This window comes from Macaca mulatta, chromosome 4 (assembly GCF_049350105.2).
Source record: "Macaca mulatta isolate MMU2019108-1 chromosome 4, T2T-MMU8v2.0, whole genome shotgun sequence".
NCBI classification, from domain to species: Eukaryota; Metazoa; Chordata; class Mammalia; order Primates; family Cercopithecidae; genus Macaca; species Macaca mulatta.
The window spans coordinates 156101613-156119071 of NC_133409.1; the positions used below are offsets into that span (position 1 = coordinate 156101613).

Here is a 17459-nt window from a genome sequence, read left to right on the forward strand (position 1 = left end):
CCTTCCTTCCTTCCTTCCTTCCTTCCTTCCTTCCTTCCTTCCTTCCTTCCTTCCTTCCTTCCTTCCTTTTTTTGCGTTTTGTTTTGGCGGGTTTCGCTCTTGGGGGTCGAGCTGGAGTGCAGGGGTGCGATCTCGGCTCCCTGCAACCTCCGCCTCCCAGGTTCAAGCGATTCTCCCGCCTCAGCCTCCCGAGTAGCTGGAATTACCGGCGCCCACTACCAAGCTCGGCTAATTTTTGTATTTTTAATAGAGACGGAGTTTCACCATGTTGGCCAGGTCGGTCTCAAACTCCTGACCTCAAGTGATACGCCCGCCTCGGCCTCCCAGAGTGCTGGGATTATAGGCGTGAGCCACCGCGCCCCTCCTAAAAACACAAAAATTAGCCAGGGCTGGCGGCGGGCACCTGTAGTCCCAGCTATTCCGGAGGCTGAGACATAAGAATGACCTAAACCTGGAGGCGGACGTTGCAGTGAGCCGAGATGGCGCCACTGCACTCCAGCCTGGGCGACAAAGGGAGATCCAGACTCAAAAGAAAAGAAGAAAAGTCGGTCGGTCAATCCTTTTTTTTAATTTGGATTTTAAAAATTAAGATATAATTAACATAACATAAAATCCAACTTTTGAAAGTGTACAATTCACTATTTAGTGTATTCACAGACGTGTGCAACTATCACCATTATCTAATTTCAAACCATTCTCATCACCCCAAACAAACTTTATACTCATTCCCCTTTCTCCAGCCCCTGGCAAATATTCACACTTTCTCTCTTTACATATTTGTCTATTCTGGAGATTTCCTATAAATGGAATCATACAATATGTAGCTTTTCGTGTTTGGCTTCTTTTCCTTAGCATAATATGTTCAAGGTTCATTCACTTTGTAGCACGTATTGTAACTTTATTTTTTTTAATTTTATTTATTTTGAGACAGTGTCTTGCTCTACAGCCCAGGCTGGAGTGCAGTGGCCCCATCTCGGCTAACTACAACCTCCGCCTGCCGGGTTCGAGCGATTCTCCTGCCTCAACCTTACGAGTAGCTGGGATTGCAGATGGCTACTTTTAGTATTTTTAGTAGAGCCATGTTTAGTACAGCCGTGTTGGCCAGTCTGGTCTCGAACTCCTGACCTCAGGTGATCCGCCTGCCTCGGCCTCTCAAAGTGCTAGGATTACAGACGTGAGCCACCACGCCTGATCTAGAACTTTATTTCTTTTTGTCGTCGAATGTTTGAATTTTTTGAGTTGTCTTTCCAGGGATCTCTTTGAGCTAACCCATTTCTCAGTATCAGTTGGAGGAAAAAAAGGGAGAGATTTTAAAAAATGCAATTTCCAGGCCGGAGGCGGTGGGTCAAGCCTGTAGACCCAGCGCTTTGAGAGGCCAAGGCGGGCGAATTGCCTGAGCGCGGGAGTTTGCGACCAGCCTGGGCAACACGGTGAAACCCCCGTCTCTACTAAAATACAAAAAATTAGCTGAGCCTGGTGGCGTCCGCCTGTAGTACCAGCTATTTGGGAGGCTGAGGCAGGATAATTGCTTGAACCCGGGAGGCAGAGATTGCAGAGTGCCGAGATGCAGCCACTGCGCTCCAGCCTGGGCGACAGAGCGATACTCCATCTCAAAAAAAAAAAAAAAAAAAGCCAAAATTAGCGCTCGAGCCAGCCAGGAGTCGAACCTGGAATCTTCTGATCCGTAGTCAGACGCGTTATCCATTGCGCCACTGGCCCGCGGTTGCGTCTGCGATTACTGGCCCATCAGTCTGCATCTGTCGATTATCGTTGATGTGTCGGCTGCTCTTGCTCCGTCCCCTTCCCCTTCCCCTTCCCCTTCCCCTTCCCCTTCCCCTTCCCCTTCCCCTTCCTCTTCCTCTTCTTCTTCTTCTTCTTCTTCTTCTTTTTTTTTTTTTTTTTAATAAGACGGAGACTCGTTCTCTCGCCCAGGCTGGGGAGCAGTGCCGCGATCTTGGCTCACTGCAACCCCCGCCTCCCGGGTTCAAGCGGTTCTCCTGCCTCAGTCTGTTGAGTAGTTGGGATTACAGGCGCGCGCGACCACTCCCGGTTAATTTTTGTATTTTTAGTAGAGATGGGGTTTCACCATATTGGCCAGGCTGGTCTCCAGCTCCAGACCTCGGGTGATCCGCCCGCCTCGGCCTCCCAAAGTGAGGGAATCACAAGCGTGAGCCACCTCCCCCTTGTGTCTATTGTACTTGTGAAAGCTTCATTAATTTATGCGGTCAGTTCATCTGCTCATTCATTAAATAATTTCATTTTTTAAAAACATACTTGTGTTGGATACCGATGCTTCGTGTGGAACAGTAGTCAGAGATGCAAATACTTTTAAATTTTGAGATAATGAAAAAGAAAATGGAATACTTTACTGAGTTATACATCGTATGTTTTCCATTTCATTCTCCAAAGAACCGTAACAAAAGAAACACAACAAAAGAATCGTTACAGAGGAAATAATTTCATACTTTATGCAACAGAAAAGACATTAAGAAACATCTCCCAGGCCGAGTGCCGTGGCTTACACCTGTAATCCCAACACTTTGGGAGGCAGAGGCAGGTTGATCACTTGAGGTCAGGAGTTCGACACCAGCCTGGCCAACATGGTGAAACCCTGTCTCTACTAAAAACACAAAAAATTAACCTGGCGTGGTGGCGCGCGCCTGTGATCCCAGCTCCTCGAGAGGCTGAGGCAGGAGAATCGCTTGAACCGGGGAGGCGGAGATTGCAGTGAGCCGAGATCGTGCCACTGCACTCCAGCCTAAGTGACAGAAGGAGACTCCGTCTCTAAAGAAAAAAAAAAAAAAAAAAACCGAAAAGAAAAGAAAAGAAAGAAGCAGGCACATCAATTAAAAAAATGCGAACGACAGTAACTCTATTACGTACATGATGTTCCAAAGCAGAAAATTTCTTTATAAATATAACTATCTGAAGGGAGTGAAACTTGTTTAAATTGACCACAAAGAAAATCGCACTTTGCCAGAATCCGCAGTCTTGTTCAATGTGTGCCTGGTTGTATTGCAAATCAACTATTTTCTTAGGGATCCTAATGAAGAATAGATAATCAACAGGCATCTGTCGACGGGCCAGTGGCGCAATGGACAACGCGTCTGACTACGGATCAGAAGATTCTAGGTTCGACTCCTGGCTGGCTCGGAAACTGCTTTTCTTCCCCCTGCCAGACGAAGTTTAGGTCTGTCTCCCAGGCTGTGTAGTGCAATGGCGCAATTTCGGCTCACTGCAACTTCCGCCTCCAGGGTTCAAGCAATTCTCTTGCCTCAGCCTCCCGAGTAGCTGGGATTACCGGCGCCTTCCACCACGCTCGGATAATTTTTGTATTTTAAGTAGAGACGGGGTTTCACCATTTTGGCCAGGCGGGTCTCGAATTCCTGGCCTCAGGTGATCTGCCTGCCTCGGCTTCCCAAGTGCTGGGATTACAGGCGTGAGCCACCGCGCCCGGCCTTTGGTTTTTTTTTTTTTTTGGAAATGGAGTTTCGCTCTTGATGACCAGGCTGGAGTGCAATGGGGTGATCTCGGCTCACCACAACCTCCATCTCCCGGGTCTCCGTTTTCTAATTAAAGACAGAAACAGGGCCGGGCGTGGTGGCTCACGCCTGTAATCCCAGCACTTGGGGAGGTCGAGGCAAGTGTATCACGAGGTTAGGAGATCGAGACCATCCTGGCTAACACGGTAAAACCCCGTCTCTACTAAAAAATACAAAAAATTAGCCCAGCGTGGTGGCGGGCGCCTGTAGTCCCAGATACTTGGGAGACTGAGGCAGGAGAATGGCGTGAACCCGGGAGACTGAGTTTGCAGTGAGCCGAGATCACGCCACTGCACTCCAGCCTGGGCAACAGAGCAAGACTCCGTCTCAAAAAAAGACGGAAACAGGTTCTTAAAGTCCTTTGGAAGAAAATTGATTTGATTTGGCTCTTCACCTTGCACCGTACTGCTGGACAGCACAATCCTAAACTTTAAGTTTGGTTTAACGTTAAGCATCAAACTGAAATTTGAGAGACCTTAAGTCTCTTCGGAAATTGCTTTTTTTTTTTTTTTTCTTGAGACACACTCTGGCACTGTCTCCCAGGCTGGAGTGCAGTGGCGCCATCTCAGCTCACTGCAACCTCCACCTCCCAGGTTCAAGTGATTCTTCCACCTCAGCCTCCCCAGTAGCTGGGATTACAGGCGCGGGCCACCATTCCCGGCTAATTTTTGTATTTTTAGCAGAAACGGGGTTTCACTATGTTGGCCAGGCAGGTTTCGAACTTCTGGCCTCAGGTGATCCACCTGCCTCGGCCTCCCAAAGTGCTGGGATAATAAGCGTGAGCCAGCGCCCCATTGTGTCTATTGCACTTGTGAAAGTTTCATTAATTTATGCAGTCGGTTCATCTGTTCATTCATTAAATAATTTCATTTTTTAAAAACATACTTGTGTTGGATACTGATGTTTCGTGTGGAACAGTAGTCAGAGACCCAAATACTTTTAAATTTTGAGATAATGAAAAAGAAAATGGAATAAAATACATTCTTGGGGTATACATCATATGTTTTCCATCTCATTCTCCAAAGAATCATAACAAAAGAACCATAACCACAAAACCATTACGGAGGAAATAATTTCAGACTCTATGCAACAGAAAAAATTTTAAGAAACATCTCCCAGGCTGGGCGAGGTGGCTCACGCCTGTAATCCCAGCACTCTGGAAGGCCGAGGTGGGCGGATCACCTGAGGTCAGGAGTTCGACATCAGCCTGGCCAACATGGTGAAGCCACGTCTCTACTAAAATCACACACACAAAAAAAAAATTAGCCGGGCGTAGTGGCACATGCCTGTAATCCAGCTCGGGAGGCTGACCCAGGAGAATCGCTTGAACCCGGGAGGCGGAGTTTGCAGTGAGCCTAGATAGCGCCATTGCTCTCCAGCCTGGGCAACAAGAGTGATACTCCGTCTCAAAAAAAAAAAAAAAAAAAAAAAAAAAAAAAAAAAAAAAAAAGAAAGAAAAGAAACATCCCCCTTCCCCAAATTAGGTAAAATTGATATATCAATTCAATAAAGGTAAACATTTTGACTGGGCACAGTGGCTCACGCCTGTAATCCCAGCATTTTGGGAGGCCTAGGCGGGAGGATCGCTTAAGCCCAGGATTTCGAGAACAGCCTGGGCAACACAGCGAGACACGGTGCTGCCCCCCCGCCCTGCCCGTCTCAAAAGAAAAAAAAAAAGAGGTAAACATTTTAAGAACAAAATTCATTAACAACCTAGAAACTTGGAGTTAATATAATTACGAAGTTAAATTATAAGTCATCATTAAATGGCTAAATATTATTTAAGGACTCAATGTAGGCGAAATAGGCACGTGAAAATGCAAAAGTATTTATAAACGGGGGTGGGTGGTCCTCTCCTCTGAAAGTGAGAAGCTCGGCAGTTTTGGGCCCCACTGCAGCCACAGTGCACGGCGCCTTTATGCCGACTCCCTCCTTGTAGCCTTGGCCAAGTTGTGTATCCTCCTTTTGTCTCAATTTCCTCATTTCTACTCACTGCTTTTTTTGTTTGTTTTGTTTTGTTTTTTTGGACAGGAAGTAGGATTTATGGTGAGTATGAAGAGGAGGCAGCACAGTGGAAGCCCTCATGAGTGCAAGGCACACCCTTGTCCAGAGGGCCAAGATCCGGAGGTAATTGACCCCACAACCATCTGGGATGAGCCGCTTCTCAGCCACCATGTCTTCAAATTCATTCGCATTGAACTTGGTGAAACCCCCCCTTCTTTGAAATGTGGACCTTCTGGCGGCCAGGGAACTTGAACTTGGCCCTGCTTAGGGCCTCAGTCACATGCTCCTTGTTCTGCAGCTTGGTGCGGATGGACATGATAACTTGGCCAATGCGAATCCTGGCCACAGTGCCCTGCGGCCTTTCCAAAGGCACCTCCCATATCTGTTTGGAGCCTGTCAGTCCCAGCACAGGACAACATCTTGTTGATGCAGATGACGTGGAAGGGGTGCAGCCGCCCTCGGATATGAAAGTCATTTTTGCCACAACTTTTTGCTATGTACTTACTGACACAAATTTGGGCAGCCACTAGGGCTTCAGAGGAGAGCTGCTCATATTCATCTGACACCATGTGGCCACAGAGCGGAAACTCATCCCACTTTTGCTTGCTTCCGCCCCAGATCAAAGATGCGAATCTTGGCCTCAGGGGCACCTCAGCAAAAGCAAGACTTTGGGGAAGGCTTGTTTTTACAATACCGGTAACAACCGGCGAGACGGCGGCCCATGGCGACACCAGAAAGACTGAGAGTCACAGCGATTTGTGATTCAGGAAGAAAAAAAAGAAACAACAGAAGCGCTGTGAGCAGGATTTGAACCTGCGTGGGGAAACCCCATTGGATTTCGAGTCCAACACCTTAACCACTCGGCCATCACAGCCCTCTAAGGGCCTATTTATGCGTCAAAAACACAAATGCATAGGGCCCTGAGCGCTGTAATTTTCACTGCTAGCCTGTCTTGTTTATTTGTATGTGGGGCTGTGGGGCTGCAACTGTTTACTTTCAAGTGATGTCTGCATATTGTACAGAACATCTATATGCCATTCTTGAGTTTTTTCTTCTTCAGTCAACTGGTCATTTAGAACTCTTATGAGGCCACACACACACACACACACACACACACACACAAAGAAAAGGCAATGTAGCAAGGGTAGATGCCATGACCATCTGTGCCACTTCCTCATGCAACCTGTTTGTGCCTTTAGGACCTGCTCAAGCTTTATCTAATACATCCCATTTCCATTTGATAATGAAATGCTGCTGTGCATGTCTAAATTTATGTCTTGGTAACACACACTATCCAGTTCAAGATCTGCATCTGATCTGAGGCCATATGGTAATGTGGTGGCATGTGGCCAAACATTCAAACTGTACTAAGAACTTGGTAGCAAACTAAAAGCTATTTGTCGAAAGAAGAGTAGTTACCCACAGAGGATGGCATAACTTTGCTCTGAAATTCTGAAGTTCTGTGCTGTGATTCACCTGTAGAAATTTGCCAAAGCCTCCAGATAACATCCCTCTTCTTCGACACTAAGCAAGATCAACTCTTCTGGTTCTTATGGTCCCAGTGGCAGAGTCGCATGAGCTGCAACGTTGTCCTGTAGCAGAACGTTCTAGGGCCCCCACTCAAAACTGGGATAACTCAAAACTGGGATATTTTCAGGTTACTTGATAAATCGTTTGGTGTAGTGTGTCCAAATGTTGCCTCCCAAATCCAAAGAGTTCTACTCAGTATTGTACCACTTTCTTTTTTTTTATTTTTTAATTTTAATTTTAATTTTAATTTTTTTTTTTTGAGACGGAGTCTCGCTCTGTCGCCCAGGCTCACTACAAGCTTCGCCTCCCGGGTTCATGCCATTCTCCTGCCTCAGCCTCCCGAGTAGCTGGGACTACAGGCGCTCGCCACCATGCCCAGCTAATTTTTTTGTATTTTTTTTTAGTAGAGACAGGGTTTCACTGTGTTAGCTAGGATGGTCTCTATCTCCTGACCTCGTGATCCGCCCGCCTTGGCCTCCCAAAGTGTTGGGATTGCAGGCATGAGCCACCGCGCCCGGCCACCACTTTCTTTTTTTTTTTTTTTTTTTTTCTGAGACGGAGTCTCGCTCTGTCTCCCGGGCTGGAGTGCAATGGCGCAATCTCGGCTCACTGCAAGCTCCGCCTCCCGGGTTCACGCCATTCTCCTGCCTCAGCCTCCGGAGTAGCTGGGACTACAGGCGCCCGCCACCGCGCCCGGCTAATTTTTGTATTTTTAGTAGAGACGGGGTTTCACCGTGTTGACCAGGATGGTCTCGATCTCCTGACCTCATGATCCTCCCACCTCGGCCTCCCAAAGTGCTGGGATTACAGGCGTGAGCCACAGCGCCCGGCCCACTTTCTTAATAAGGAAAGGTATCAGATGCACCAACTCATAATGCTTCAGACAACTGGACCCCTAGAAATTTCACTGAGGTAGTAAGGCTCTGATTTTTTGTGAGGTTTATTTCCCACCGTCTGGCATACAAATGTCTTACCAATGTTATAGAGTAGTTGCTACCTTCTTGTCACTAAAAATAAAATTAATGTAAGAGACCAGTATGGTGTTCTATAGAACGGTAAGGTGATAAAGGTCCCTGTGGACTAGTTGGTGACATGGGGTTAGACACTCCATATACCCCCAAGATAGTGAGACAGTCAGGTGGGAGGGGGTTCCTGGATTCCAACCAGCCTGCCCACTGAGGTGGAGCCTCAGAAAGTTCATGACGTTTACAGCTGGGAGGAGCCTGACCCCTCCTCTTCCTATGTGGAACCTGGGATTCCAGCTGCTGGGCGGGAAGTGGAAACGCTCTAGTGGAGGGACTCTGGCCTTGCGAGAGTCCCTGTTTCCCCGCTTTTCCCTTTTCACCCAATAAAACCCTGTCTTACTCACTAATTTTCATGGCCGTGGAAGAAAGAACCCCACCTTTAGCTGAACTAAGGAAAAGTCCTGCAACAGTAGGGCAGATAAGGTGTACTGCTGGCCTTGCCAGCTAAAAGACCACTGCTTCTGATGGTCTTAATGTTTAAGTATAAAGAAAAAAGATCTAACCATATCAATAACAGCATAGCAGGTACCAGGAGATGTGTTAATATTTCTACTAATGAAACTAAGGGAGGAGACCACTACTACTCCTGCTGCCCTCCTCCCCCCACCTTGCCTAGTTCAAAGACAGGAGAAAAGAGAGAAAGAAACAAAAGTAAGATAAATAGCCAGACAACCTTGGCACTACCACCCGGCCCTAGGAGTTAAACGAAGTAATAATAATAATATCAACCCCTGGCCTAAACTACTTGTGTATCTGTAAATTCCAGACACTGTATGAAAAAAGCATTGTAAAACTTTTTGTTCTGTTAGCTGATGCATGTAGCCCCCAGTCATGTTTCCCATGCTTGCTTGATTTATCATGACCCTTTCACGTGGACCCCTTAAAGTTGTAAGCCTTTAAAAAGGCCGAGTATTTCTTTCTCGGGGAGCTCGGCTCTTAAGACGTGAGTCTGCCGACGCTCCCGGCCGAATAAAAAACCTCTTCCTTCTTTAATCCAGTGTCTGAGGAGTTTTGTCTGCGGCTCATCCTGGTACAAAACCACATCTGGAATAGCAGATTCAATTGGAATATTTACCTGGCCAAATTTTCAATAACTCACTGTCATTCTCCATAATCCTTTTGTCTTCTGCAGTTGAATAATGAGTGGAATAGAGATATGGTAAAAATCACCACTCCTGCATATTTCAAGTCCTTGATGGTGCCATCCTTTCGGCAGTCCCTCCAGGAGTACAATATTGCTTTTGGTTTATAATTGTCATAGGTAGAGGAATTTCCAGTGGCTTCCACTTGGCCATTTATATCATAATAGCCTGCAATCTATCACTCATGGAAACAATATAAATATTCTGTCTGGAATTGGGAAAATAACTACAGAGTAGGTTCAGGGATCTGCTGTTCCTATGGTGAAATGGGCCAGAGGCAAAATTTCATTGATTGTCTGACCTCTCTGAGTCCCTAATTTGCCAGGTGGACAATAGTGATGCTTAGTATCTCCAGGAATTAATGTCTGTTCAGGATCTTTGTTTAGTAATTCCTGATATGTCTGCCTATTTCCCCTTTCCCAATGCACAGTCACTCTGGTAAATGGACGCAGGACCCTTTAGAGAAGGGAGGAAGAATAACAGTATAAATTTGTACTAAGCTACGAGTATACTTTCTCAAGGGAAGCTGGCCTTCTCCTCAGTCAAAGCTGGCTCATATCTGGGAATTGGTTGGGAGGCCATGATTCTCTGTTTTGCTGATTCAGGTCAGACTTCTATCTACTAGACTTTTCTGCTTATATAGATCAAGTAAGATATTAAGAAGTTGCACATTTATTTTAATTCTAGGGACATTATATAGTATCCTCATCAATGTCAAAGATCTCTGAGTCAGACTATTCTGATTACTGCTTTTATTCGTTATAGTAAACACACCTGTATTTGTAAACTTGAGCTGCCATAAGATACCACAGACTGGGTGGATTGAACAAAAATTATTTTCTCACAGTTCTGAGGCTAGAAGTCCAAGATGACTTAAAATATTTTGCCTTAATATAATGTGTCCAATACAATTTTGCTAGAAAGAGCATGAGATTCAAAAGTTAGATGAACTATAATCTTGTTTTGATTCTTGTCTGCAATGGGTATATCTTTGGGCAATAAGACAATAGAAAAAATATATCATCATGATCTTATAAGGAAGACATTACTAGATTCTGATTTCCTTGGGGGCAAAGACTGTATCTCTTTGCATTTGCATTCTGTGGCAGAGTTGGTGGTGTTCTCTACATGTTTCATCTACTTCCCAATATTTCCCAGAAGCCATGACTACTTCTAGTTAATTGACTGCAAACAAAATGCTGACAGCAGCTGTGGCAGAAAGTGCTGATGGCCTCCAATCATCTCCTGGTCTCAGGTCGTTCATGGTTTTCCCAAAAGTCACCAAGATATGACTATCCGGGTGGGTTGTGCAGATAAAGTAACGTGCATAGACAGCATAGGGAGGTCTTGAAATAAAATTCTCTAGCATTCTGTTCTAGCTTTCCATGTTTGAAATTTGTGCAGGAATTGGAGTCCTGGGGAAGCTTGGTTATGAATTGCTTTTGTTTTCGAAAACAGTAAAAGGAGAGAACTGCACCACAACGATCATTTTCTAGACACACATACAAGGAACAGGCCAGGCCCTGCAGGGCTTTGCAGGGTAGAACCCTCGTAGAGGTTGTTTCCGTAGTGTAGTGGTTATCACGTTCGCCTCACACGCGAAAGGCCCCCGGTTCGAAACCAGGCGGAAACATTCTTCGCTCGTTTGGTGTCAAAGATTTTCTACTCCAAAAAACATGTATGTACACTTTGAAAACAGGAGGTGTCCGTGAGAAGCCCTTGTGGCCGAATGGTTTCGCCTCTGTAAAACAACTTTCCCTCTCTCTCACTTCTGCGGGCCTTCCCCTTGGTCTAAAAGGGGTCATTGGAAGAGTGTCACAGAAAGGAGCGGTTACTTACTTTTGGAACCTGGATTTCTAACAACAGCTCCGCCTTTAAGCGAAGTGGCGACTACCCGGGCAGTGACATTAGCCCAAGCCCGCCATCCGGCAATTTATCTCTTGCTAGATAAATATTTTCTTTTTCCTTTTTTTTTTTTTTTGAGACGGAGTCTCGCTCTGTCTCCCAGGCTGGAGTGCAGTGGCCGGATCTCAGCTCACTGCAAGCTCCGCCTCCCGGGTTTACGCCATTCTCCTGCCTCAGCCTCCCGAGTAGCTGGGACTACAGGCGCCCGCCACCTCGCCCGGCTAGGGGTTTTTTTTGTATTTTTTGGTAGAGACGGGATTTCACCGTGTTAGCCAGGATAGTCTCAATCTCCTGACCTTGTGATCCGCCCGTCTCGGCCTCCCAAAGTGCTGGGATTACAGGCTTAAGCCACCGCTCCCGGCCCTAGATATTTTCAACCAATATCTGCTTACCGCCTGCATGGTGAGAGGGGAAGGTTGCAGTGGGCGGGAGAGTGCTGGAGGATAATGCAAAGCACCTGTCCTTAAGAACTGACAAGGACCTCGGGCAGGTAACAAGAAGTCTGTTTAGCCGGAATCCCCCTTATCCCTGATGCTTCCTCTTAGCTCAGAACGCAGGTGGCAGCGGGCTGCGATCTGAGGCTCTTCGCTTAACGACACTTACTAAATCATGGTAAGAGAGACTTTATTCAGGACCATCATGGTAGGTAATAGGGTCCATAAAGGAGTCTTGCAGTAGAGAAGAGATTGGGCTCAACTCTGAATACTACATGGACAAGTGGGAATTTATAGCCAAGGATCAGGGTGGTGGGTGGTCAGTGGATGGAAAATTACTAAGAGGAAGCATCAGGGATAAGGGGATTCTGGCTAAACAGACCTAGCAGGATTCTTGCTGAAGACAGGCCAGGGCCATCAGACCTTACCTGGGGGATGGTGGAGGATGAGGAACCTGATCAGATATCGAGTGGGAGCAGATATCAAGGGTAGGGGATTCTTCCTAAACTGATTTATCAGGATTCTTGCTAAAACTGGTTTTACGAGGAATAGCACAGATGGGCCCAGAAGACAGTTCAGGAGCCTGACTAAAGTTTGACCAAACAAATAATCTTTGTCAACCTCCACAACTGTGTGAACCTATCCCTTAAAATAAATATCTTTCTGTACATACACACCTCCTATTGGTTCTGTTTCTCTGGAGAATCCTGATTAATACAACTGTTATTATTTTTTAAAAGTAGCTCTTCAAGAGATAGTAAATATCACCCAATGCAATTTCAACAGCAGCATTCCAATCTAAGTGGTTTAAAAGGAGTTTCAGCCAGGCACCTTGGCTCACGCCTGTAATCCCAGCACGTTGGGAGGCCCAGATGGGTGGATCACCTGAGGCCAGGAGTTCGAGACCAGCCTGACCAACATGGTGAAACCCTGTCTCTACTAAAAATACAAAAAAATCAGCCGAGCGTCGTAGCGCGTGCCTGTAATCCTACCTACACAGGAACGCTGAGGCAGGAGAATCGCTTGAACCTGAGGGACAGAGGTTGCAATGAGCCGAGATCGAGCCACTACACTCTTTAGCCTAGGTGACAGAGCAAGATGCTGTCTCAAAAAGAAAAGAAAAAAGAGTTTTGAACCTGCAGTTTTTTGAGAAGAGGGTCCTATGAAGAAGACTATGACAAGTATCAGAGGAATAGAAAGAAAGTCAGGACAACTGATGTCACAGAAGCCAAAGGAGTGGTTTTGGAATAAACAATAGTAGAGGTCATTCAAGCAAATGGTCAGAAATGCAAACACTACATAGGAATTTGTGGCGAAAAGCTCTGGATCTATAGTTATGAATAAAACAGAGTTCCTGTTTTTGGAAGCTTTCTTGCAACCACCAAGTAAATAACTAAATAAGATAATTCAGATGATGGGGTTCAGAACGTGCTACCCCGAGATATGACATCTTGACATTTGACAAAACCACAGAAGCAAGTAGTTCACTCTCACCTTTCCCTAGCCCTTCTCCCCTAAAGCAGGTCATGAAATCTTCATTCCAAAGGTGTCCTTCCTATAACTGAAGGAAAGGAACATGTTTTTCTCTGAAGACACAGGGACACACAGAAGAACCTGAACAAGTAAGCCTTGCTAAGTTCCCCCAGTTTATTATCATTACATCATACCCTCTTTGTACAATTACACTTCTGCATAACTATCTTCTTTTTGTCAACCTATCATAAAACTACAAATGTTTCCCTGTTTCTTTGGGTCTTCATTTCTAGTCTCTCATATCACACAAAACTTATCTTAAATACACTTGTATGCTCTCCTCTTGTTTAATCTGTATTTTGTTATAGAGGCCTCCGCCATGAACTGGATCAGCCAGGTGTGGTGGCTCATGCCTGTAATCCTAGCACTTTGGGAGGCTGAGGCAGGCGGATTGCCTGAGTTCAGGAGTTCGAGAACAGCCTGGACAACACGGTGAAACTCTGTCTCTACAAAAATACAAAAAATTAGCTGGGCATGGTGGGAGTGGACAAGGAGTGTGACCTTTGAAGCACAGCACCCCAGGGAGATGTTTAAGCCTCCAGATGACTGCAGGCAGGCCTGGCTAATGTCAGGCTTCCAACAAGAGCTGGTGGAGCAGAGTGTTCTCTAACTCCCCCAGGGAAAGAGAGACTCCCTTTCCCAGTCTGCTAAGTAATGGGTGCCTTCCCATTAGCTGGACAGTAGCCTGGGTACTTGGGAGGCTAAGGCAGGAGAATTGCTTGAACCTGGGAGGCGGAGGTTGCAGTGAGCCAATATTGTGCCACTACACTCCAACCTGGGCGATAGAGCAAGACTCCGTCTCCAAAAAAAAAAGAAAAAAAGAAAAAAAAGAAAAAAAAAAGACTAGACTGGATTATGTCAGGTTCTCAGTAAACATCAGTGTAGTCAATGGATACTATTAAAGGTAACTTTCTGAAATGTATCCAAACACTTATGTGACATCCTGTCACTCTGCATGTGCCTAGCAGGTTCATCTAGAAGTCTAAGTAAAGCTTAGGAACGCAGCTGTAGGCAGTTGGCCATTTTACTTCTTGATGTTTTTGTGTCATCATGTTGACATTATTTGTGACTTTGCATAACTTAAATATAAGAACAATAACGGCTATTTTAATATCTCTTGGATCAATGAAGTGTGATTTAAAGTTTACCTAAAACAACATGCAAAGCATCTGGCATGAAGTGGACCCTCAAACCATTAGTTTTTTAAGTGAGAGTGGCGAGGCAGTTGCTATATATCTTAAAGAAAATAGTTTCAATACATGACAAAAGGCATTTTGGCACAGAAATCTGGAAATATATTTAAAAATACACCCCACTGAATTTCATTCCTAGTTAAGTTGTAGAAAATTGCAAGAGTCTGTTTCTCTCAATTTAATAACTAAAGCAAGAGCATAAGTTACAAAATAGTAGATTTTCTGAACCCACCAGGGAATTGGTACAAGGAAATCTAATCAAATTCCACCTAGAAAGAGGTCTTCATATGAGAAAAGAGGTTTCTAGCTGCCCTTGTTCCTGGCAGATGGGCAGACAAGCAGAGGAAGAGAAACCCTTGAATACTAAATGAGGAAAAAGCCATCAAAACTCAAAAAGATGTTTAAGATTTGCCTGTGGGCCTACTTGACCCAAGAACAGAATTCCAAGTAGCCAAAAAACCATTGCCAGTTGTCTCTGCTAGAGGAGAGTATCCCAAAAGAAGGTGAAGGGGCAGGCTGGAAAGTAGAGAGGAATATCCACTGAGGCATCCCCAAGTGCAAAGTCTTTTGAAGTTGGGGAGCATGACCATAAAACTAACAGAAGTCAATCTAGGGCACTTTGTATTTCTGCTGCCAAGTGCCAGGACTGGAGAGCTGAGAGAAACCCCTCCAAAGCTTTCTAAGTGGAGAGAGATCTTTGATGGGGACCAGCCTCATCACCACCCATAGGGTACTTGAAGTCTGGTGGCGAGGAAGGAATGAGAAGAGACAGGTTAAGAGTGTATAAAGAGTGGGGGCCAGGGGGCCAATTGCAAAATGGAGGCTGCAAAAGTTACCAAGCTCTCGTCTCCACACTATTTATTGAATACAATCACTTAGATCTAAGAAGCAGATGTTTAGGGTGAAATGGTGAAAGGGAGTCAGTGTGTTATAGGCATAATCTATACCAATCGTGATTTAAATGAATCTCCTTTGTGTTCAAACAGCATATCTTTAACTTATCGGAGAGTAGCTAGTGGGAGCAGGCTTAATTAGGAGCCTGCACGTCTGCCTACATTCCAATGCTTCAAAGGAGTGTCTTTCTCCTTCAACACAGTGTTTATGGGTAAGAGAGCATGTTGCGCTCAGAGCATGGGAACATAATGGTGATAGGAAGGCTTTCCTCTTCAGAGGTCTCTTGTGGCTTTCCACAACTTATTGTCCCATATTTTTATTGCCAGTTTATGCAGGCACCCCACAAGCCCTTTTCCCAACATGCCGCACTTTTTTTTTTAAACCGCCACCATTGTTGTTAAGGCTTGTTCATAGTGTCTGGTCTCTCTCCAGAGGCGTCTTCTGTATTTGTAGACTAAAAGTAAACAGTATAAACAGATACACATTAAAGCAAAATTTGCAATAGTTGATCCTCTAATGTTCTTAATCCATTTAAGAGGGTTTATGTTTGAAAGTCCATCAGTAGCTTCAGTAAGAATGTCAGTCCCAGGCAGGAGAGTTAAATGAGCCTGAGATGCTTTAAAAACCTGTTCTTTTAATTTGCCTATATCTAATGTGGGCAGAAAGCCACCCAGGTGCTGAGAAAAGAGATTGAAGGCACAACCTGTTCCAATATAATAAAGAAAATAGTTAGGATAAGACAAGACAAAGTTATATTAGAAATATAATACAGAGATGATTATATACAGATATTATCAATCATTAGTTTTTAGTGTTAATCTTTGTATTATTATTATTACCAAAGAAAAACCAGGTCATACAGAGTTAGGAGCTGAAGGGACATTGTGAGAAGTGACTGGAAGACAAGAGTGTGAGCCCTCTATCACACGCGGATAAGGGCCACTTGGGGATTCCTTGGTCTAGTGGTAGCGCCAGTGCCTGGGAAGGCATCCATCACTTAGCAGACCAGGAAACGGAGTCTCTCTTTCCCTGGGGGAGTTAGAGAACACTCTGCTCCACCAGCTCTTGTTGGAGGCCTGACATTAGCCAGGCCTGCCTGCAGTCATCCGAGGCTTAAACATCTCCCTGGGGTGCTGTGCTTCAAAGGTCACACTCCTTGTCCACTTTTATGTTCTGCCTGTACACCTGGCTCCTCCTTTTAAGTTCTTAGAAGACAGCAGTAGCAGAATTAGTGAAAGTATTAAAGTCTTTCATCTCTCTGATAAGTGCAAAGAAGAAATGCTGGCATATGCTGTCCTCCCTCTCTGCTTTGGCTACCACAAAGGGAAAGGCCCCCTGTCACATGAACACATGACTTGCTTGACTTTATCAATCATTTGAGATGACTCACACTCCTTACCCTGCCCCCTTGCCTTGTATACAATAAATAGCAGTTCGTCCAGGCATTCGGGGCCACTAACGGACTCCATGCATTGGTGGTAGGTGGTTCCCTGGGCCCAAATGTCTTTTCTTCTATCTCTTTATCTTGTGTCTTCATTTTTCTAGTATCTCTTGTCTCCACACACAAAGACAAAACCCACAGGCTCTGTAGAGCTGGACCCTACATCTGGCACCCAATGAGAATTTCTCTCTCAGTGTGTTCAGGGCCACTACTGGACTCCACACATTGGTGGTAGTGGTCTCCTGGGCCCAGCTGTCTTTTCTTCTATCTCTTTGTCTCGTGTCTATTTTTCTATGATCTCTCATCTCCGCACACGAAGAAAACACCCACAGGCCCTGTAGGGCTGGATCTACAATCTAATGTTAAATTTTTATTTCTTTTTTTCTAGATGGCGTCTAACATTTTTTTAAATGATGTTTAGTAGTATTATATGAACAGGGAGTTATGTAGAAATTAGAAGCATTTTAATCACATTGTATTTGTAATCAATGCTCTAAGCTCATTGTATGATCTTCTATCTAAATAACAGTCTGTCTAAGATCATTTATGTGATTTGTTACTCGTTGGTCTATCCGGGTCTGAGAATTCCACAATTTTGAGGAATTTTTTTGTCAATTATTTACATATTTTGTAGTTTGAACAAAGGAGTGTAAAGCAATTTCAGCAGCCGCAGCAGTAGCTGTGACTGCAATAGGGCCCATAATTACTGCTATAAGGGTAAAAATAAATCTTTTTGTTTTGGTAAACACTCCTCTTAACATTCTTGTGACGATATGAATGGAAGGAGAGGCTTCCTAACATCTATTGACACAGATA

At 45.0% G+C, this 17459-nt stretch overlaps 4 non-coding genes and 1 pseudogene across 4 annotated transcripts; 2 read left to right on the plus strand and 3 right to left on the minus strand.

Annotated features, from left to right (window-relative positions):
* Positions 1-1646: 1646 nt before the first annotated feature.
* On the minus strand, positions 1647-1719 carry TRNAR-ACG (transfer RNA arginine (anticodon ACG)). The gene has a single exon. It is a non-coding gene; the product is annotated as a tRNA-Arg (tRNA).
* A 1361-nt stretch (positions 1720-3080) lies between these two features.
* TRNAR-ACG (transfer RNA arginine (anticodon ACG)) lies at positions 3081-3153 on the plus strand. Its single transcript has one exon. It is a non-coding gene; the product is annotated as a tRNA-Arg (tRNA).
* Positions 3154-5818: 2665 nt separating this feature from the next.
* Positions 5819-6269, minus strand: LOC701936 (large ribosomal subunit protein uL16-like; annotated as a pseudogene).
* Positions 6270-6338: 69 nt separating this feature from the next.
* Positions 6339-6420, minus strand: TRNAS-CGA (transfer RNA serine (anticodon CGA)). Its single transcript has one exon. It is a non-coding gene; the product is annotated as a tRNA-Ser (tRNA).
* A 4383-nt stretch (positions 6421-10803) lies between these two features.
* TRNAV-CAC (transfer RNA valine (anticodon CAC)) lies at positions 10804-10876 on the plus strand. The gene has a single exon. It is a non-coding gene; the product is annotated as a tRNA-Val (tRNA).
* The last annotated feature ends 6583 nt before the right edge of the window (positions 10877-17459 follow it).